We start from the raw sequence: 24,607 nt of genomic DNA on the forward strand, positions 1-24,607 counted from the left end.
TTTTTTTTGGCTTTGTCTACAGCAAGGGTTATCTTGATTTTAAAATCTTCAGGTAAAAAAAAAAAAGAAGCAAGAGATAGCATCAATTATTACGAAGTTTACATCAACTATTTGACTTAGTTACTGCTGCTCATACACAGATAAGTTGCAAAGTAGCAAATCATTCATCACACTAGCTTATTAACTTAAAATACTTAAAAGACAGGGAGGATGTATTTATTTCCCAGTATCAATATGGTTGAAAAATACAAAGTTGAAAAATAAACAACAACAACAACAACTTCTATGCCAGTTCACAACAAATTTTCCTTCTCCAAAATTCATGCTCTATTCTCATTTGACAATGATGATTATTAAAGTGAAGATAAAAGGAAAATTTTCTTCCAGGGCCAAGAAAAGCACCTGTAAGCGGCACCATGTCCATCCCTTTTTCATTTTTCTAAATGCATCTCACTCTTACGATCTAAGCAAATGCCACTAAGTGAGCTGTTGCCGATTAATATTTACTCACAAAATAGTGTACAGATTTACAAAGGGATAACCTTTCATAAAATTACAGAATTGCAGGGATTAGAAGAGACTTCTGGAGATCATGTAGTCCAACCCTCCTAGTAATGGAGGTTCCTTACAGTATATTACAGAGAAGAGCATCCAGGTGGGTTTAAAGTATCTCCAGAGAAGACTTCACAACCTCAGTGGACATCCTGTTCAGTGCTCTGTCACCCTCACAGTGTAAGTTTTTTTCCCTTGTTTTTGAAGGGAAATTTCATGTCCCAGTTTGTGCCTACTGCCCCTAGTGAAAGGGGTTGAACATGAATTATATATGCTTTCCAGTGTATATGCATGCACACGTGAAAACAGATGTACTGACTAAATTTTATTCTGAAATGTAAGAAAAAAAACAACTTGTGTGTGATCCAGCAATGTTTGAAAAAAAAAAAGCTCTAAAATGCTGATATGCATTTGTCTTTAAAATCATACTACCCACATCTATATTTTAAAGTTCTATTGAAAAAAGCTCATATTCTTGAAGAAACTCAGTAGTCAAAAAAAAACACCGAAAAACAGAATCCATTCATAGTAACATTTCATTCAGCACTTACTCTGAAAATGGTCGAAATAAATACATAATCTTGAGGTATATATGATAACTTATTTAGCATTAAAGGTGAAAGTAACATGTTAAGACCTGTACAGTGAAAAAAAAATTCTGTTGGAGAATCGCTACTCTGGGAAGAATTAAAGTATGAAACAGAAACTACAAAAGAAGGGCCAGATAGGAGAGCACCAGACTGGTAATTTCACTGATAGCTTTATTCCTTGTATTCCTTTATTCATCTTACAATCTAACTCTGAAAGACAAAATATTGCTTTAAAAATTGTAACACCAGATCAACTGTAAATGCTGTGAACCAGCCTGGCATCAAATATTCAAAAGATATGCCTGAAATAAGAAAAACTTAGACTCACTATTATACAGCAGAAAGGACAAGGAATTTTGATGACACTGCAACAAACATTAAAGCTGAAACTAAGGAAAAGACTGTTGGGTAACCAAACTGGCAAAGCAGCACAGTTCAGGCAGCAACAAATACAATCTACATATGTGAGTTTAAGCTTTATTTAATTACCAAAGATAATTACCAAAGACCGTTTGCGAATTAAATGATAGATTGCAACATATTTTGGTAGGGACATTAAGGAAAGTGGATAGCTTAGTATCCTGCTGTGTTTACCACACAGAGAATTAGCCCCCTGCTTGTGCTGATGAGCTGCTGCAAACAAAACGTTGAAAATCGAACCCCACAGTAAGAAAAACTAGGGAATAGGATTTTAATCTTCTTGTGATACATTTTCTCAGGCATCAAAAGCTCTTGTAGGATAATCCTAGTGCAAGTGAAATTCTGAGTCATGGCTAGGCAATAAATAGTAATTACAGGCAATAACTATAAATTAAAACCTGTAATCTTCTACTCCACTTAAACAGACAGACACACAGAAGCTATCAAAAGACCACACCTGTCACAGATGAGATCCACTATATTGATAACATCAAGTCAGACTAGTTCACAATGACTTATCAGGCTGGCATTTCACTGCAAGGACTAATATCTTCTGTCTCTGACTTCGATTCTTCTTCTTTAAAAAGCAAGTATAAAATGAATCTACCAAAAAGTGGAATAAATAAGGCACGAGTCCTCAAATTAGAAAAAAAAAATATTTCATACTATACCTATATCAAATTTGTCTAAAAAAAAAAACCAACAAAAACATAAGCCAGTAAATTGTGGATAAGAATAAATAAAGTTGTATATGAAAAAAACTTACAATTTGGTTGAAAATAAATCTTCAGACCAAAAGATGTGATTACATGTGATTACAGTGCTCACACCAAAATATTAAAGAAAAACACAGTATACTCTCTTAAATCCTTTATGTAGATTGCACTGCATCTCAGCAATGAATTCCTAAATAATCTCTCTTGTTTTATTGCTTATGAATGGACTCTTACATCAGTTCTGTTTCACCTATTTGTTAAGTGCACTGATTTTTTTGATACACATCTCTACACTTAAGAATCTAATCAAATTGATAGTTTTTTTCTTTTTTTTCTTTTTCCCAAAACAATTAATTGGACTCCTCCTCTAAGTTTCATGAACATAAAAGTTTATTAGCCATTAGTTCCATGACTGAAAGTGGCACTCTTACTCTATAAAGCACATCAAACCCAGAAAAACTTCTTTAATGAGAATTGCTTCAGTAATGGTTGTGTAATTGCTTCAATAATGGTTATGTATCTATGACCTGCTTATTAATGATTTTATCTTACTGCTTTACACATTTACTAGCTTGCAGGTGTTGAAATACTTACAGGCTAGCAGTGTGCCAGTAATACAGCACATATTTCATATTGTATAAAGACACAAAGAGTGTTTATCATATATTGCTAGTTAATAAGAACACTGTGATAAAACCAGGTACAGCAAGCCAACTGTTTGCTCTCAAATTCTGTGCTCTCCGCTTAACTTCTTTGATCATAAAGAGGCAAATTTTACACTTTCTTTTTTTCTAATGTAAATATATTATTTTCTTCTGGTTGTTGAAAATTAGCAGATTGCTAAGTAGTTAGTGACAGGATTGTCTGGCTATCATAATGCTAGGGCAAAATCACTAATCTTAAAGACACACATTCTTTTCTTACTACTGTGAACATATCCTAAATATCCTAAATCAAATTGGTGAAACTCCTGAAAGTTTTCCTGACATTGTCAAAATGTACGTAATGCTCATTATAACAGAAAAAAAATGTGAAAAAGCATAGGTTTTACAGACTAGTTAAAAATGTAAAAGAATTTTAGGCCCTCTATCATGGAGTGACAGAGTAAGTGGACAAAAAAAGCAATGGATACCATCTACCATGTCAAAAGGCCTTTGAAATGGTCAATCAACACGTCCTTAGCTCTAAATCTGAGAGATATAGGTTTGAAGAGCAAATTATTTGGCAGTGGTTAAAGAGTTGGTTGGATGGCTGCAATCAGAGGGCTGCTGTCACTGGCTCTGTGTTCAGGTGGAGAATGCTGTTCAGTAGTGTTCCCTGGGAGACCAGTCTTGGGACCAGTACTCCTTTAAAATCTTTATCAAGACATAGACAGTGAGATTAAGTGTACCCTCAGCAACTTTGCTAATGATATCAAGCTCAGTGGTGCAGCTGACACAATACAAGGAAGAGATGCCATCCAGAGGGACCTGGACATGCTTGACAAGCAGGCACATGAGAACATAAAGAAGTTAAAAAAGATTGCCCTCGAGATGAGTACATACTGGGAAAAGAAATTCTTGAGAACAGCCATGTGGAAAAGGATTTGGGGTCCTGATGGAAGAAAAGCTGGAAATGAGCCAGCAGTGTGTTGGCTAAGAATATCCTGGGCTGCATCAAAAGAGAGATGGCTGCAGGGAGGGGGATGACATTGTCTCCCTCTACTCTGCCCTTTGAGGCCCCATCTGGAGTACTGTGTCCAGGCCTGGACACAAGAAAGGCATGGAACTGTTGGAGCAGGTCCAGAGGAAGGTGACAAAGATGATGAGAGGGCTGGAGCACCTCGTCTATGGAGAAAGACTGAGTAAGTTGGGCTTGTTTAGAAATGGAAGGCACCAGGGAGATCTCATTATGGTCTTCCAGTATGTGAAGGAAGCTTAAGAGCAGGAGGCGGACAACTTTTTACACAGTCTGATAGTGAGAGGACAATGAGAACTGGCTATAAACTAAGAGAAGGGAGAAGTAGGTTAGACATTAGGAAGAAATTTTTTTCTCAGTGGGTCATGAAGCACAGGCTTCTCAGAGAAGCTGTAGATAACCCATTCCTAAAGCCATTCAAAGGTTGGATGGAATCTATGGAAGCCTGAGCTGGTGGCTGGCAATCATCCCATTGCAGGGATGCTGGAACTAGATGAACTTTAATGTGCCCTCCAATATAAACTATTCTATGATTCTATGATTTTTTAGGGGTTGGATAATTTCCATTTCCATTATTTGTCCTGAATTTCTTGCAGACAATTATCTTGTAAAATACATTTTATTTTCTGTTAAATTTCCACACTACAGGTATGTCATAAAGCAGGGTGAACTGTATTTGCATACTCATGGCACTAGATGGGGCCCTCCCTGAACGAGCAATAATTTCAGTGCTAAAGGTTAGCTTCATCATAAACAAGATATAAAATAAAAACAGCTTATTGTATTCAGCTCAAAGATGAAGGACAAAAAACTAATCATATGTAAAAGTTATGACTGTTTAATACGAGCACAGTGAACAATAAATCACAAAAGAGACGTCACAATCACTGAAAATCTACACCCCTGTAGTGGGTGCTGTTCTATATGCTGAAAAACAAGATGGGAATATCTACCTATAAACTTCAAAAAAGGTTATAAATAATTGCTAATCAATACAGAAGTGATCGGGACAAAAGAAACAAATTATGTAAATATCAAGAAATACAAAAGGCAAGCAATGTTACTGAATCTATCTCACAAAAAGTAAAAATGAACCAGGAATAAACAACTTTTGTATTTATTCTCTTCTGTGGTACTAACCAGTGGATGGATAAGAAATTCAAAAGGCAAACGTTCTACATAGGTCACTCTGAAAGCAATACCACTTTTATTTCCATGGAAACTACAACAGATACAAAGAGCACAGTAACACTATTTGATAGAGCAAATTCTCAGCTACAGAACATTATTTTCCAACATAGTCACCATCATTAACTATGCATTTTTTTCAGCAGTGAAAAAGAGTCTGCATGCCATGTTCATAAAAATCTGCACTGGTGGAGGTTGCTACCACCACTACTGAAATACACCACCCACCACCTTACTGAGCTCACATCCACTGTTTGGTCTCCATAAACATTCAGCAACTGTCAGTGAATGTCAGTGGTGCATTTTTTCCACATGGAGGAATTCAGTGACACACCATTGCTTCATACACACTTCCAAGCCAGACTCAATTCTGTCAGATTGCCCCTCAGTTGCCATCTGTCGCATGGCAACAAAACAGTGGAATGTCAGTGGGAAGGTTCAACTTCTACTGCCACACCACCACCATCTGCCTCTGACATTGTGGGCCAACGTCATAAAATAGGAAGCATCACCTCAAATGTAGACCTCATATTTATATAATTTTTTGAATTTGAAATATGTTTATTTACAACATGAAGGAAGAAAATATTAAGGCAATTACATTTAGAATGTATTAAAAAACAGTGCAACAAATTTGTTTTCACTCAGATAAGTAACTGTAGGAACAAATGATATTGTAGCAATAAGAAAAAATACCTGTTAATTGTATTTATTAGTGATTCGAAATTTTTAATGTGCTTATTGGAAAAGACCTTCCAAAATCACAAGATGTCTTCTTAGTATACTTAAAAGCATGCTATACAAATGTGCTTGCATATGCAGACATACTCTACAAACAAATTTTATGAATCTTACAGGTTTCTGTAAAGCTGCATGCCGTAAAATAGGCATGGTTCAGTTTGACTTCCCTAAGTGTCCTTTATTTTTCTCCTGGAGGTGATTTGGGATTGCTATGACCATCAACATCAATTTCTACTAGTAATGAGGTTTCCATGTTAACATAACCAAACATAACCACACCATAGCAAAGGAGTTTCCTTTCTCTAAATGGAGAAGCAGGACTACCCTTCTTCTGTAAGATTACTTTGATGCTTGCAGATTGCAAGAGTATATTGCTGTCTGCAGAAGATATCAGCTTTAGTAACTTTCCACTGTCATCAAAGTTCAGCTTATGATAAGATGAAATAAGGCAAGATTTTTTGTATTTCATTATCTATCAGGTAGGAGAACAAGTGGTCATAGAAAATTTGATCAAATTCATTTTAAAACAGCAATGAAAGAATATATTAAATTGCAATGAGCAGCAATAATTCTATTCCACCTAGGATAATATTGAATATAATCTTTAAAATCTCTACTGAATATTACTTCAAAAAAAAATAATAAATTATACCAGCAACCTTTAGCTGACCTACTACTTACACTCCTATTGTGTAAGAAAACATTTAATATCACTAACTAACCACCCCCATATCTGCATTTGAAAGAAGTATTTTGAATGGGTGCAGCCTGAGTGTACACATTCAGTACTGTAGAACAGACATAACAGGATGGGAGAGGTAAAACAAGAGAAGGGACAGAACAAGCTTTATTATCAGAAGAAAAAAACAGTGGTGTGGCATATCACTTCTTCATGGACACTGAAGACGGGTCTGTACTTAGACATGTGCTATTTAAATCTAAGGATTTCAGAAGAGGCAGGAATAAAATCACACATTGCAGATTAGGTATTGTTTTAGTCTCACAAATGCCGCTCTTGTGATGTTATAAAGGAACTTGTGAATGATCATTTCTTTGGGAACATTCATTTGTGTAAAAGCCTAAACTCAGTGAAAATTAGCTGATCCTGAGGCAAAGAAGGAGTATTTGAAACCCAAGGGCAGACATCCCAGACTTGAAAAAATATAGAATAATATTATCATAGAATCACAAAATGGCTTGAGTTGGAAAGTACCTTACAGATCATCTAGTTCTAACCCCCTGTTGTGGGTGGGGGTGCCAGCCACTAGACCAGGCTGCCCCAACCAACCTAGCCTAGAATGCCTCCAGGGATGGGGTATCCACAACCTCTCTGGGCAACCTGTTCCAGAGCATCACCACTCTCTGAGTAAAAAATTTCCTCCTTACATCTAACCTAAATCTCCTTTCTTCTATTTCAAAGCCAGTCCCCATTGTTCTATCACTATCAGACTGTGTAAAAAGTCGATCTCCCTCCTGTTCATAAACTTCTTTAAATAACTGGAAGAACACTATGAGGTTTCACCAGAACATTCTCTTCACCAGGCTGAACAAGAACAGCTTCTTCAGCCTTTCTTGTAGGTGAGGTTCTCTAGCCCTCTGATCATCAAAAATACATAGTATAGGATAAATTACTTAAGCTTAGAATTTGGTCCAGAATAAAGCAGAGTACACAATATGAACACAGGCATAATAAAACTTTGAGGATACATGATCAGTGTTTTCCCAAGATACTGCAGGAATAGTTACTCCGTCTATTCTGTTTTTCTAAAGTTGGCATATTCACTGTCTGCTTTTGTGCATACCTAACACTCCAAAAATGATTTTGACTGTTTTTGATTTTAAATTTTATTCAGACAGTAATTCTCTGGAATGGAGCAGACATTTACCATCCCTGTGGGGAGAGAAGTGAACTCTTACAACTGTTACGAATATAGAACATTCTGTACTGTTGTATGAATTGAACAGATCCATAAGTAAAAATATGGGAGCTCTTCTTCCATAAGTCCCTAAATAACAATTACTGTCATTTACTTAAAATGCTAATTTTTGTATCACTATTCAAGATAAACAATAGGTAAAATACCTTGAAATAAATTTAAAGAACCAGAGCATACATAGACGGATGGTTTTTTTGCATCTTTTACTAGCACCTGCATTCAATCATTCTGTATTGAATAAAATTTATTAGCAGAATTTCACAATTTTAAGGCTACATGCTTATTCTTATTCAAATATTGTAGTCAGATTACACGTAGTCAAAAAGAAACTGTTTACAAGTAAGACAAAGAAATGATTAAACAAAGCTATATTGCAGTAGCTAGCTTGATACTCCTGCGTCCAAGGAATAAAAGCCTCTATTGAAATCAGATTGAGTACAAATTTACCTGACTGCAGATCAAAGAAATGGACAACTAATGAAAAGGTATTCATTGCCATAGAAAAGAAGGTCTATATAAATCTTTTCTTTTGAAAATTAGTTTTTGTGCATTAGTACTATGATGCCATAAGTAATCATTACTAAAAAGAGATAGTTGGCACTTTAGTCCATGGTCTCTCCTTCATCTCTCCTTCATTTAGATAAATCAACATCACTTCAATTTATTTATTTATTTATTTATTTATTGGCTATTTACATCATCAGTTCTACTCAATTAGCTAACAACTGTGGATTAAAAAACAATTGTGAAAGCTTAATATTCTAACAAGAAGATTTCCAATACAGTACGCTTGACCAATGTCCTCATTCAACGTAATGAGAAAGAACCAGTATTTAAGGCTTTTAAGTACTGGCATTTGGAACAAAGATGCCAGCCAAATTCCAAATCACTTTGTTACATTTTGCTTACTTGCATTCCCTTTCCACTTCAAAACAGACACGTCATTCTTCCTTTTATACCTTAGGAATAGAATTGAACAGAACTGTTAGGGTACAATAATTTTCCCATTTCTAAAAGATTTCAGTAGCAACAAAAGGGATTCATTTACGTCACATACATTCTTCAATAATTAAAGTACAAAAAACAAAAGTACAGTAAAGAACATAAGACAAGTGATGCCCAATTAGTGAGCACTTATGTAATAAACAAAATAAAACTTTAAGTGTTAAGGTCTTATGAGAATTTCAAATACTATTCAGAATATAGCAAGCCATTGTATTCAGAGTGATAAACCCATAAAATGACAAAATTACAACTTACAACTGTCTGGAAAACTCTGGTTTCATTAACTTGATTTGTATCTCGCAGAACACTATGGCAGAGATTGAATTCAGCTACACATGGCAAGAAATGAACCATTTGAACCATACTTATTTAGCTGCCTGCTTTGTAGAAAAGAAGAATGATTACCAGAAAAAATGAACACAAAATTTAAGTTTTAGCCACATTTTAACACAGACGTGTGTGTGTGTGGATAATAACTAATTACTGGGAGAGACCATAAACATTGTCTGACAATATGTTCTACATAAAATTCTCCAAGGCAGAGAAATGCTGAGAATTGCAAGGTTCCAGTGCAGCCACAGAACAAAGGTAATTTCTGTCCCCTTTACTCTTTTTGTTCCATCCTTAATTATCATGGTTTCCAGAGCCTAGTGTGTTTTTAGAAAATGCATACTCTAAACTATAACCTCATTGTAAGCTCCGTTCATCAGGTGATGAGGAATAATTTTACATGGGGCCTTGAGCGGCAGCAGGCTTTTGAGCAAATTAAACAGGAGATAGCGCATGGCATGGCCTTGGGGTAAGTACAGATGGGACAGGATATAAAAAATATCCTCTATACCGCTGCTGGAGAGCGAGGCCCCACTTGGACTCTTTGGCAAAGAGCTTCAATGAGACCTGAGATCAAGTCCTTGGATTATGGAGTTGAGTGTACAGAGGGTTTGAAGAGTACTGTATTTAGACTGAGAAGTTCTTAGCCGTGTGTGAGGGGGTTCAGGCAGCTTCCAAAGTAATAGGCACTGAAACGCAGCTCCTTTTAGCACTTTGACTGCCAGTGATAAACTGGATGTTCAAGGCAAAGGTTCCTTTCACCCATCGTGCTACTGATGCCACTTGGAGTAAGTGGATTGTGTTGATTACACGAGCTTGAATGGGGAACCTTGGTCATTCAGGAATCTTAGAGGTGATCATGGACTGGCCTGAAGATAAAAAGTTTGGAACATCACCTGAAGAAGCGGTAACATGTGCTGAAGAGGCTCCACCATACAGTGAATTACCAGAAAATGAAAGGAAATATGCCTGTTTACTGATGGGTCATGTTGTACTGTGGGGAAGCATCACAGATGGGAAGCTGTTGTGTAAAGCCCTACACAACAAATTGCAATGGCCACTGAAGGAAAAGGAGAATCAAGCCAATTTACAGAGGTAAAGGCTGTCCAACTGGCCTTAGATGTCACTGAATAGGAGAGATGGCCAATGCTTTATCTTTATACTGACTCATGGATGGTGGCAAATGCCTTATGCGGGTGGTTACAGTACTGGGAACAAAACAGCTGGCTACAAAGGGGTAAATCACTTTGTGCTGCTAAACTGTGGAAGGACATTGCTGTCTGAACAGAGAATATGGTTGTTGTAAAGGTGTGTCATGTAGATGCTCAGGTGCCCAAGAGTCAGGCTGGTAAGGAACAACAAAATAATCAACAGATCAACTGAGCTGCCAAAATTGAAGTGGCTCAAATAGCCTTGGACAAGCAAAACAAGGGTGAATGATTTCTAGCTCAGTGGGGCCATGAAACCTTGAGCCATCAAGGAAGGGATCCAACACATAAACAGACTAGGGACTGAGGGGTGGATTTAACTATGGACACTATTGCACAGGTTATTCATGACTGTGCTGCAATTAAACAAGCCAAGAAGATGAAAGCTCTCCGGGGGGAGAGGGCAATGGCAAAAACATAAATATGGGGAGGCATGGCAGGTTGATTATATCAACATGTTTATGTTTTGTATTTCACATTCCAAATTGTAAGAGGTAATCTTGCCTCTTAAATGTGAATGTACTTTCCACCTAAATAGTAGCATTAATGTCTACAAAATGAAACAGTAGCTTCCAACTCACAAGATAATTTTATCTTGTGAATGAGGGTGGTAAGACCAGGAATCATGTATGGGTCAGGAAACAACTACAAAGCTAGGACAGAAGAGAACTAAGAAGAAACGGGAAGGAGGAACTCGATTGAGATAAAGGTAAATTAATTTAATAGAAATGGTACAGGAATGTGAGATAATACAATATAAAAGGGATCAAAGGTAATAAATCAAACAAATGGGAGAGAGAGAAGTGTCTTCTAACCATATTGCTATTTGGAGATACAGCCAGAAGAAGGCAGCTGTGGTTGTGTCACTTCATTCCCTCCTGGATATCACATGGCAATGAACAGAGTTCCCAAGAACTGCAGTTTCTTGGTATCTATCACTTATTCCATGTCATTACAGCATGCCCAAACTGTATAACACAGATATACATGCATGTACATTCAGATAACAAAAATAAATAAAAATATATATATAATGCCAGGTGTTTACACAGGCTGGAGGAAGAATCCCATGAGAGCAGCCCTGTGTAGAAGAATTTGTGGGCCGTGGTGGACGAGAAGCTGGATGCAGTGTGCACTTGCAGCCCAGAAAGCTGTGTTCTGGGCTGCATTAAAAAAGGAGTGGCCAGCAGGGAGAGGAAGGTGATTGTCCCCCTCTACTCAGCTCATGTGAAGCCCCACCCAGAGTACTGCGTCCAGGTCTGGGGCCCCCAGTACAGGAAGGATGTGGAGCTCTTAGAGTTGGTCCAGAGGAGGGCCACTAAGATGATCAGAGGGCTGGAGCACCTCTCCTATGAGGAAAGGCTGAGGGAACTGGGATTGTTTAGCTTGGAGAAGAGAAAGCTCTGGGGAGACCTCATTGTGGCCTTCCAGTATTTGAAGGGGACGTATAAACAGGAGGGGCAATGGCTGTTTATGAGGGTGGATAGTGAAAGAGCAAGGGAGGATGGTTTTAAACAAAGGGGAGATTTAGGTTAGATATTAGGAGAACACACAGCAGCAAAACCTAAGTAGCTGTGCAAAATTGTATGTATCAGGTACTACATGAGGCTTAAATGGATTAAAAGTTCCTCCTTCCACATTGTGCTACTCTCTCTTGAGCAGGACAGTAAAATTTGAATAAGTGGTTGAGTTTGTGAATAGCTGGTAGTAACCGTGGAAAGTGGGATGAACCATCCTAATAAACCACCACAGTATATCCTGAAAATACTGAAGGACTTTGATTTTTGTCCCACTCTGCTGGGGCTCAAATGGCTAAGACATAATTGGCAGAACACACAGACAATATTTGACTGTGTAGAGGTCTTAGGGGCAGAAAAGAAATATTGCCAAAGAAAAGGCAAAGCAGTGGTGTGCATGGTACTTGGGAGCAGTGCTGGTCATGGCTCAGGAATTCTGTGAGCAACAACAATCCTCAGAAGCCAGCGTTATCTTCTTGTTGCAGGGGATAACAGGAAAATTATAAGAGCAGCTGGCCGAGAAGGAGCAGCAGTCTCAGCAACTATGAGAAGCAGAGATGGAGTGCTTAGGAAGAAAAGAGGTGGAGTCTTCCTCCCAGCCCTATTCCTGCACTGAATTAGCACAGACTAAGATCTGTTAGAATTGATCCCCCTAGGCCTATGAGACCTCTAATCAAGGTGCAATACAACTATGATGAGGAGGATAGGGGAGGTCATCTGATTGTTAAAACCAAGGAAATCCTGTATTCAGCCCAAGAGTTGGGTAAATTGCAGGAGAAATACAGTAGGGATTTTAAGGTGATGAAGACAGAGTATGTGTGGAGAATTTTCTTATTGGGAGAGGATGGCATACTTTTAAGTGAGAAAGAAGCATAAAGTTACAGGACCTAGCGTTTTCCTAACAATGCTGGTTGACTCAGAGTGAATGAGCCCCTTGATTCGAGGTTCCCCAGATTCAGGGTCCTCATGACATGCTGAAATGAGAGGGCATACAGTTACAATGTCAAATCTGTAAACTATTCCCAGAACAGCAGGCTCAGTGTCTCGTAGCAGAGACCCTGGCCAAAGTCGAACCAGGGCAGGAAAAGGCTTGGACCGGGGGCAATTGGCTCAGGAGCTAATTAATTATGGATGAATATATGGTGCTCCTCCTGGATCCTTAACGTAATCCAGATGACTGAGCAACAACAGCTACTTAGACCTAGCTACCTATACCCAGGAAAAAAATAGGAAAGCACCGACCCTGAAAGTGGCAGGAAGAACTGTGGGTAAAAGGTCTTGAAGTGGGTTCACTACGAATGACCAAACACACAAGGCCCTAGAAATCCTTACTCACAATGTAGCGGGAAAGCTAGGCAAGACCCTTCCTTCGTCTGCCCCCTCAGAGTTGACCCTAGAAATCACAGCCTCATCTGTGCTAACTCCCACTACTCCCCTTTGCAAGAGCTCATTAAGTTGGACTTAAGAACTGGAGTGGGAAACTGCCATCCCAGTAGAAAGGGGATAGATGGAACCCCCGGCATCTTGAAGAAGGGAGATTCACTTGTCCTAATGTACTCAGAACAATCCCAATAGCTTTGGAGAGAAGGTTTGGGTATCATATGCCTTTTACAAAATACAGCCTTTGCAGACTGTACAGATCAAGTGTTGGCTCCCAGGAGATGACAGTAGAATTGAGATAGAAATAGTGGCAGAACCTTTTCCCACTTATCTCCTGGAGTTGAATTCCTTAAAAGGCGAGTCATGGACAGACTGTAGTGGGAGGTGGTAGAGTTTTGGCAGTTTCCTCCAAATCCCCTCTAAGACTAGTCCAAATCTGCAGGTAGCCACAGTCCTATCTCCTTCCAAGACAACAAATGTGAAGCCGTATTCTCTTCCATTAGGAGGTAAGGAAGATATAGCCATCATAATAGGCAAATTATGTAACCAAGGATTAATAGTGTCTATAAATTCCCCTTATGACTTTCCTGAATGGCTGATGTGGAAGTCTAATTGCAAATGGAGGCTTACTGTGGACTTGAGCCCACCAAGGCTTGAAGGCTGGTGCTAGCAGGGACACCTCCACTCACTGGCCTAGCACAGTGGGAAACAGCAAGGAAGTGGTATGCTTAATTGGATCATTATTGTCACCTCTTTAAACCTACAGAAGGGATGCCTATGACCCTTACAATAGGAGAGTTGTTAAGAAGATTGTTAATACAGAATCTGTAATCTAAACTTCTGCTTCTCCAATAAAGGAAGCCTCTCCATTCCAGAGGGGAATGAGGAATGTTTACAGGTTTACCAGGCTCAAAGGGAAAGTGTGGAAATACCAAGTGGCAACAGAACAAATAAAAAACCAAAGACAAAGTGGTCAGTGAAGGACAGCAGCGCCCAGGTCAGGCAGTTCGGGAGGTACGTAAGAGAGAAAAGGACAACCCTGAGCTGATAGGTGTATATATTGATTCCTATGCAGTCTTAAAGGGGTGCAATGATTGGATCCACTTCCTGGAGCAAAATGCTTGGGAGGTAAATTGAGCCCCAGTGTGGCAGAAGGAGAAGTGGAAGGATATCCCAGACATTGCAAAGATTAAAGAATTTAGGTAGGCTGGGTGGCAGCCCACCAGACAGAGTTAGATCCTGCACATAGGTCAAACAATGAGGTGAATGAATTAACGAGGATCCCTTTTGATGAATACCCTCATTCTCTTCTTTCCCCCAACCCTGAAAATGAGTGATGAGTGGGTAAATTTACAAAAGTGGCTACATGAAAAAGAGGCATTTGGGAGCATTGAATCTATAGAAGAGTGCCCTAAGCTGAGGATGTCTGAGGGTCTCTATTACCAGAGCTGAATGGTAATTTCTGTGTGTGACAGCTGTCATCTCTGACTCAGAGAACTTCTTCTGAAGTTCTCATTCCTTCACAGTAGGGAAAATAAGGAACTGTGGGAGGCCTGGATGGTGGACAATGAAGCACCATTTAGGAAACCTATCAGGAAACAGTATGCCATGGTATGAGTAGAAATAGCTTCTGGACTCATTCATGTGGAGACAGTATCCCAAGTAACTGCAGAAAATATATGAAGGGGTTGAAGGAATGATTTCATCACCTCCCTAAGACAATCACTGTACAATCTGGGACACACTTCACTGCCCAAATGCTGCAAGAATGGGCTAAGCATGAGGAAATGTGGTGGATATTCCACACCCCTTATAATTCCCAAGCCAATGGATAGTTGAAAGGACAAATGGCTTGTTAAAGTGGTTTCTTGAACCACAAGAATCAGTGCGGACTGATCAGCTACCAGATGCAGTAAATGACTAGTAGGGGATGAACGCAGTTAAATGCATTCTGTTCTAGGACACTGAGTTACATACTAAAGGCTAGGTAGAAATACAATATGCATCTGAGCAGCAGTGCTCATGGACAAACCTATAAAGGGAAAGGTCACGCTGAACCTTAAAGCTCTCATAAAATGACACAAAGATGCAACAGGAAAGGAACATAAAATATTTCTAAAATTGATCATTTCCCATCATAACCTTGCTACTTCTTTTCAAGGAAAATGAGTGTTTGTTTCTCTCTGCTTTTTCAGAATGATGAGATACATCAGCAGAGAAATTTTGTACAAAGAACCAAGATGACCTCACTCTTGGGAATGTTATTCTTATTGGGATTAACCCAAAATGGGGAAACTTTTAGTTAGATGAATCATCCTGGCCTGAAGGGCATGGCTAGCTTGTGAAGCAGCTAAGACTATTGCCTTTTGTAAGGCAGGAGGACAATCTATTTCAGAAATTTTAACTACATGTATAATAGGTGTTTCAATCTCCCCTCAATTAATCTAGAACTACTCCTTTTTTTAATACTTTTAGTTTAACATCATCTACACCATGATGCCCATCTGGAGCAGGGTGACAACACAAACCAGCAGCATTTGCCTTTAGATTGGCAAATGTTACTTCAACAAAGGAATGTTTTCAAGTAGTAAACTGCATCACACCACAGCATAACCTCATTAACACTGATATGCAGTGTAATCATAAGAGCAATACCTCCTTTAACCACACCCATATCGTTCTTCCTCGGGGATAGTTCTTTCTTTGTGAAAGGGTAGCATATTCATATGTACCTTCTACTCCACTGGTGGCCCTTGTTCACTGGGAAGAGAAACAGTAGCTCTTCCCCTTTACAACCATACCAAATGCCATGTCACACAAACACCCTCATATTAGGGAGTGTCTGTAATGGCAAAGTCACATGTGAAAGCAGCAGCACTTGCATCCTCACTAGTAGGTGTACCTGCAATGACTGTCCATAACCACAGACACATCAGTAATTTGGCCTGCATGCTTGCCATTAACATTACTTCACAAGCTATCATTACTATGGCCCAAGAATGAGGACCAATCTGCACAGTTGTACTTGTAGAACTGCACTGTGATTGATTATTTGCTCTAATGTCACAATCACAGATGCAAGGATTTTGAGGGAATGCAATGTTTCAGTACTTTTGACAACTCTCAGCTATTGAAGGGGAAAATTAAGGACTTTAAATCACTGATGAATGTACTCAAGCAAGATGATGATAGCTTCCTCCAGACTTTGGGACTGACAGAATAGGAAGACTAGTTGATGTGAATTAACGCTGGTGGGTGGACTTATCTATCTAATATTAGGCAATGGCTTAGTGAAGTGTGTGATAAATAGGCTTGTCCATTCTTTCTCTGTTCCTTCTGTACAATAGACAAGGGAAGAGTAACTGATGTCATCTATCTGGACTTTGGTAAGGCCTCTGACATAGTACCCCAAAACATCCTTTTCTCCAAATTGGAAAGATATGGATGGGTGGACAGTTTGATGGATGAAGAACTGGTTGCAGGATCAGGTCCAGAGAGTGGTGTTTAATGACTTAATGTCTGGATGAAGATCGGTCACGAGTGATGTTCCCTAGAGTTTGGTGCTGGGCTTGATACCGTTTAATATCTTCAGTGATGATCAGTGACATCAATGGTGGGGTCAAGTGCACCCTCAGCAAATTTGCTGATGATACCAAGCCATGGAGTGTGATCAATGCACCAGAGGGATGGAATGCAATCCAGAGGGACCTAGAAAGGCTTGAGCAGTGGGCCTAGGTGTACCTCAGGAGGTTCAACAAATCCAAATGCAAGATCTTGCACCTAGGTCGAAGCAATTCCCATTACCAATACAAGCTGGGGGACAAAAGGATTGAGTGCAGCCCTGCTGAAAAAGACCTTGGGGTTCTCGTGGATGGGAAGCCGGACATGAGCCAGCAGTCCAGAAAGCCAAAAGACACATGGTCAGGAAGGCCAAGTGAGGTGATCTTGCCCCTCTACTCTGTGCCTCACCTGGCCTCAGCTGGAGTACTGTGTTCAGATGTTGAGTCCTCAGTGCAGAAAAGAAATAGGCCTCTTGGAACGTGTCCAGAGAAGGGCCAGAAAATGATCCACAAAATGAAACATTTCTCCTTTGAAGATTTGGAGAAGGCTGAGAGGTGATCTGATAATGGCCTTGTATCTAAAGGGGAGCTTCAGGAAAGAAGGGGACAGACTATTTAGCAGGGTCTGTGGAGACAGAACAAGGAGAAATAGTTTCAAGCTCAAAGAGGGTAGATTTAGGTTAGATACAAGTCTTTTACAGTGAGGGTGGTGAGACACTGGTACAGGTTGCCTAGTGATGTGGTTGTTGTCCCATCCATGGAAATTCTCAAGGTGAGTAAGATAATGCCCTGGGCAATCTGATCTAGCTGTGGATGTCCCTGTTCATTGCAGAGGAGTTAGACCAGAGATGCCTTCCAACTTTAAGGATTGTATTATTCTATGTACACTACGTATGCATCATCACGGTGGATGACCCCACTGACTATATCAACACTGGCCTGTAACAGTCTCAACCGCTGGGTGGAATGTGAGAATAAAGTGACATGTTTCCTTCTGTCCCAGACTCTATTACAACAATATACAGAACTTAACATTGTGAATTCTTGCTGAAGACCTCAGAACAAAAGCTGTGCTGTAACACTCCTGTAAAAGTTGCAGAACAAACACATGTTGTGCTAAAGTGCAGTAAAGAAGTTAGGAGTTAAGTCATCACACTTAAGGTAGTCTTAGGTCCATCCCCCAACCACGACCACCATGCAAAAGGAGAAAAGCGTGGCCAGTATGGCATGCTCACAGTGTATGCTACCAGACACTCTCTGCCTGGCAACAGCTTCTGGTCTAATTGGAAGGGACAATCTAATAGCATAAAAGGTATTGCCAATCCCACATGCCCCACCATATTTTTAGCCACCCCAGCAGAAGAACAAGGATGGACCCTTAGGACATCATAACATCTGCAGTGGTGGCTCTTCTTTCCATCCCTTCTTTTCCCTTCCCTTCCCTGTTCCTCAGGTAGTCATAAATCTCATCTTCACTTACAGTGGGACAGATGTTGTCTCCTAAGCCACAGCTTCCAACTCATCCACAATCCACTGTGTGAAGAGGAGACAGTGATAACTGAGGCAAATACAGTTGAGTATTTTAGCTGTCTCCTTATCCATTATTACCAGCCTGTCTGTATTTTTCACTAGGAAGGGTACACCTTCTTAAACTTTCCTGTTATGGTAAATGCATCTTTCTTGGTCTTTGCACTCTTTGTGAAGTCTTGTTGGTCATTGGCCTTCCTGACTCCATACACAGCCTAGAGCATGCTTATATGCATCCCACAGTACCTGTCCCAGCTACCACTGGGAATTTTCTTCCACCTGTGCATTTTCTTCTTGCTTACCAGTTTGACCAACAGATCCCAGTTCAGACACATTGGTCTCTTGCTTTCCTTTCCTGACTTCCTACATCTGAAGATGGAAAGCTCCTGTACACTAAGAAAAGCCTCCAAAGATCTGCCATATCCAATCCTTGTCCTTGAGGACAGTTTCCGAGGTGGTTTTGTTGACTAACTCCCTGAAGAGCTGGAATTACGCTTTCCTAAAATTTAGAATCCTTTAGATTTACTCTTTGTCCTTTATACCTCAAGGAGTGTGAACTCCCATATTTCATGGTGACTATAGCCCAGGCTGCCTCCAATTCTGATGTCACCAATCAGTTCATTTGCATCGGTGAGCAACAGGTCCAGTATTGCACCCCTCCCAATAGAGCTACTTTACAGTTCAAGCAGTTATCCTTGATGCATTCCAGAAAATTCTTGGTTTGCCTACAGCTCGCAGTGCTATTTTGCTAGCAGATGTCAGGGTGGCTGAAGTCCCAAGCACGAGAGCCTGTGATGGCAACATCTCCTGGAGATGAAGGAAGAAACCTTCATCAGGCTCTGCTTGATCAGATGATCTATTGTAGATACCAACCACAAGGCTCTCTTTGTTGCTCTCTCTCATCCATAAACTTTTGACTTGCTCATGACATTCTTCAGGAACATCTCTTCACACTTTGTTCCTTTGTTGATATAGAGGGCAATGCCTCTTCCCCTCCTTCCTTGCCTGTCTCTTATTTGTGGGCATCGATAGCCACATTTCAGTCGTGGGAGTCATCCCACCAGGTTTCAGTGAAGGCAACTGCATCACGGTTTTCAGGTAGCACAGAGGATCCAGTTCCTCCTATTTTTTTCCCAAGCTGTGTCTGCTGGTGTAAAAACATTTCAGCTGGGCAGCTGGCCTTATTGCCTTCTTGGAGGATAACTCCTTAATGCCTTTGAAGTATTTCCCTTGAGTTTCCCTGTTGCCTTCTTTTTCCTCAGTAGTCCCTGGCTCATTGTCATAAGATTTAAGTGTGCTCAGTGTTGTCAGTATATCTGCAGAGGGCCCCCACTAACACCCTGCCTCTCTAGCCTGACTATGCTGTCCCACAACTTACCATGTGCAGCCTCACTATTACCCACCCATGTTTTTACAACCTAGTTTAAAGCCCTGCTAAATTTTTACCACGGACCCTTTTCCCTCTTTGAGAGAGGTGAAAGCCATCTAGTGACTGCAAGCCCAGTGCCATGTAGGCCATCCTGTTATCAAAAAAAACCCACCAAAATTATGGCATTGATACCAGTTATCAAACCAGTGTTTATAGATCAGGTCCTTCTGTTTCTTACACTATCCTTACCCACTAAGGGAAGCAGAGAAGAGACTTGTATTCTTGATTCCTTCAGCAGATCCCAAGGATCTGAAGTCCATTTCGATAGCTCTTGAACTACATGTAACTGATTCATAATCTTCCACATGGAAAAGAAGTAATGGATACAGACCTGTTTGCCATACAAGGCCAGGAAGTTTCCTGGTGATGTCCTTTATCCAGGCACCAAGGAGACAGCAAACTACTCTGACAGTCTGCCTAGCATAATGGGAGTTGAGTTCCCAGCAGGAAGAAATCCCCTATATCTAATGCCCCTCTCATCTTGTATGTATCCACACTGTATGTATCCACATTAACACAGTGTTTGTTCCACAAGAACTTAGCCAACTACCCTGCCAAGGGCAGAGTTGCCAATCAGTTGGCCAGGGCCCATCAACCTGATCTTTGTTTAAGGTTCAGCTGGGACAGAATTGTTTTCTTCAGAGTGTCTGGTATGATGCTGTTTTGGTTCTAAGAGAAAAACAATATTGATAACATACAGATGTTTATAGTTATCACTAAGCAGTGTTATGCAGAGCCAAGCTATTCCAGTTTCCCAATTCATACTAACAAAGGGCTGGGAGGGGACAGAATCAGGATAGCTGACTTAAACTGGCCAAAGAAGTATTCCATACCATTTGACATTATGCAGGGGAGTTTAGATGGGAACAGGAGATCATCTCTTTTATTTCTGCCACGTTGGGGGCTAGCTGGGCATCAGTCAGTGAGTGGTGAGCAACTCTTGTGCATCACTTGTTTCATACATTCACATACATACAGACATACACATATATAGTCGTAACTATTATCAATTTCCTTTCCTCCATCTTAGTAAACAGTTTTATTTCAATCCACAAGTTCTATTTTGTTTTTGTTTTTTTTTTTTTTCATTCTCTCCCCCATCCCACTGGGAAGTGGGGGAAGTGACCAAATAACTGTGTTGTGCTTAGTCACCTGCTGGGTTAAACCACAAAATGCCTCCTGAGATAGGGCATCCACAACTTTTCTAGGTAACCTGTTTCAGTGCTTCACCACCGTCTGAGTTAAAAATTTCCTCTGTATACCCTGAATTTTCCCTTTTTAGTTTAAGCCCCTTCGCCCTTGTTCTATTTCTATAAGACCACACAAAAAGTTGATGAACCTCAGTTTTTTCTCTCAGAGAGAAAAGTCCCCCGCCCTAATGCAGTGAAAGAGAGAACCAACACTTAATGTACACGTGTATTATTTTTTAGTTCTTGATCATAAAGCTATTGGAAACAAGAAAAGTCTTAAAACATCAGGTCAGCCTGCAACTCAACTGCTCAATGTTATTTTTTATGACAGAACTACTGTACTACTGAAAGTGAAAAGCACAGAATGCAGATCCAAACACATAAGACAATGAACTTCACAAAATATAACAATTTGATCGCATAAAGCTTGGTTAAGGCATGGAACACCTTAGCACAGATCACTGCCAGTGTTAAATATTTTCAGAGATTCAAAAGCAGTCTGCATGTATTCATGGGAGTAATTAATTGCACAAGCGTAGGTGGGTGCAGAAAATCATTCAGCCACAATCAGCGGTGGCTTGAAGAATGTTCAGGAGGAAGTAACTACAGCTCTCAGTCTATACTTTTCTCTAATCTTTTTCTCAGAATTTGTTATTGATCAATGTCAGAGACAGGAGACTGGACTAGGCAGACATCTGGTCTGAATTAGCTGTTGCCTTGTGGTAACAGAGAAAACAACAGTAAGGAGTCCACACAAGGTTCCAAAGTCACAACTTCTAAATGTCAGAATGGGAACTGAACTGGGAGATTTAACTAGCAAAAAAGTTGTGGAAACAGGCATTGAGCATAAACCTCAACATTGTGGAAATTTCTAATGCTTGCTTTAGAACTTCATCCCCGTTTTTCCTCAGTAGAGACACTTAGGAGTATCCAGAGGAGACAGAAGGAAAAGCAGGACAAATACATTTGAAACTAATTTTCAGGGAGAATATCATCATCTGATCCTGCTAGAGGGAATAAATAATGTGCAAAGTAAAACAATAAGAATAGAGAAGGAAAAGTGGGAAAAAATGTAATGTCAAGGAAACAAGAAAAAAACAAAGTTACCAAATTCTAATGTGTTTATAAACCATTTATACACCATTCTAGTGATGAAAAAAATTCTGTTACAAAGAAAGGGAACTCCTGAACACAAATTATCTAATTATGTTGTATCAATTTAATGCTTCTATTGTCATGCCCATCTTCAGTTGAAGAGCAATTTAAGAATTCCAAGCATTTCTATATTTGCTTTTTCTGAACCTTCTTTGTATTAAGATGATATTATTCCTCCTAACTCCCTGTTTAGTTTAGAATCTTGAAACTACAATTTTTTCAGTTGTGATTAAAGACCATGTTTTTAACAATAACTTTTAAAACAGAATCCTTACCTTTTTATTCTTTATATATGCTACTATCACATCCATGTGTCTAAAAATTAATACTGACAATAGACAACAACAAAAAAATATCTATAATATCATCTTCATCTTCATGCACAAAGTTTCTTTCAGGAGGCCAAAAGGAATGAAAAGTAGCAGATTGTCCCTGGCACTTAATTTCTCCCTGTATTCAGTGGATTGCTATTTGAGGTCTTCTGTTCCCTTTCACCATTACAGATACTTACAAGCAATCCCCTTCTCTCTCAAAGCAAGTTCATAGGAGAATGCATGAAGTTTTAAATAAATAATGACTTTTTGTTGAAAAATTCAGATGCACTTTATAGCCCAGCATCAGTGTTTAAAAGCTACACTAACCAATGTACAGTGTCCTATAGAAAATCACTTTGGAATTTCCAGGACAGTTCCACTGGTACTCTTTGCAGAGATGTAAGAAATTAAGAGAATACAAAATGAGTAATTATCTTGTTAAAAAAATTTTAGTGTTTTTAGGAAAGGCAGAATTAGGGAAAAAGTTACCTTACTTGTTGTCTGTAAATATTTTCCTTCAAACAATCTATGGATTCAGCTTTCACAGTGCAGAGCACAAACATCTTTCCAAGTTCTTAAAAGCAGGGAAAAAAATGAAATAAAAATTGATTACTACATCATTCCGTCACTACTCTGAATTCTGTAAGAAGATACATTAATCTGTTTAAGGCTAAGACAGACTTAGATGAAACAGCAAATCACTACTGAATTTAAGTATAAGAAAGATTCCATTTTTTCATGGTTTCTCTCCCCCTCCCCCCAAATCTAACTAACTAACTAAGATTTTATGAATATCCCAGCAGGAAAAAAGATCCATTGATTATGATAAAGGATATGAAAAAAAATCCATAAAACTTCCTGGAGATACATTAAGAACCAGCTTTTCAAGGTCAGAGGTTATACAGAAAGAAATGCTGAACTTAATACAAGTGACTATTTGCAGCAAACATTTAACTATATTTAAAATATATACATCGATTCTTGGAGGTGAGGAAAGAATTCCATGATCAAGCTAAACCAGATTTATTCTTTGTTCTCTGACATACCAGAAACATACTCACATGGCAGATACTCAAAACTGCAAGTGTGAATTAAAAAAAAAAAAGAAGGAAAAACAAAAAAGAAAAAAGGTTTCTAATTTCTTTTAAAGTGTAGGTAGTTTTTAATTTAGCATATACACAAAACTTTGTATCTTCAAAAGGATGTTCACTTTGAAAGATCCTCGCTATCCTGAAGTTTCTGTTACTCGATTCATCCACCTGTGTCTAATTTCACCGTGACCTTTTCAAGACACGAACAACTGCCCAGTTACACATTTACTCTGAGACAACTCAATAACTTGCTCTGATTCAAAGCACACCCTCCATAAAAAGCAAAGAGATTTGCTCAGATGACTTCTGGATGTACAAAATCCACGATATCCTGACTTACGTCAGCTGTTAATCAATGTCACTTCTGAAAATATTTTGTTTAGATCCCCTTTTTCCTGCCTTTTCTAGATTAAACCTTTAGGATTCTGTGTTGTGCTGAAAGGCAACTGGAAACTCGAACACACCAACTTCAGATCTTTTATAGAAAAACAGAATTTAAAACTTCTATGAGGAACCCACATAGACCTCCAGATCCGTAGATCTTCACTTTTCTAACATGCTTTTCAAACCTAGAGCACCAAAGCCATGTGGAGTATTTCAGTGTGACACTAAAAGCGAGATGAGCGAGCGAGGCAGAGCAAAAGCCGTGCGCATGAAGCTCGCTGCAAACCAACCCCAAATCCTTCAGCGGGCCCCGCTCACAGCGGACGTGCAGCTGTGTTGGCACAGGAATGCCTCAGACGCCTTACACAAGAACTGCTGCAGAAGAACAGCCCGGTCAATGCGTAGCCCTCGCTCGCACCGAGCTTTTTCAGCATTTTCAGGTTTTGCATTCCCTTCCCTCCCTTCATATTGTGCTTTCGCAGTAGTTTGTTTGCCTTTGCACGATCTGATGTGTGAAAATGATTCCAGATTAATTTCCTTTCCCTAGCAGAACGGTTTTTCAGCCTAAGAGTCCCCTGCTCTGAAACCGACGAGCCGGCACAATAGGAAACTCAGCCACGAGAGGCAGATGGCTGGGTGGATCGGGGAAGTGGTTCCCACGACACCTATTAAAGAGCAGCGGGACGCGCAGCCGGG

General features: G+C 39.6%; 1 long non-coding RNA gene across 1 annotated transcript; it reads right to left on the bottom strand.

Moving 5' to 3' along the window:
* Window positions 1–8,009: 8,009 nt before the first annotated feature.
* Window positions 8,010–24,601, bottom strand: LOC109363884. Its single transcript, XR_002109753.2, has 2 exons — window positions 22,926–24,601; window positions 8,010–8,780 (listed from the first exon to the last, which is right to left on the bottom strand). It is a non-coding gene; the product is annotated as an uncharacterized LOC109363884 (long non-coding RNA).
* Window positions 24,602–24,607: the final 6 nt, after the last annotated feature.

The sequence above is a fragment of the Meleagris gallopavo genome, chromosome Z (genome assembly GCF_000146605.3).
Source record: "Meleagris gallopavo isolate NT-WF06-2002-E0010 breed Aviagen turkey brand Nicholas breeding stock chromosome Z, Turkey_5.1, whole genome shotgun sequence".
NCBI classification, from domain to species: domain Eukaryota; kingdom Metazoa; phylum Chordata; class Aves; order Galliformes; family Phasianidae; genus Meleagris; species Meleagris gallopavo.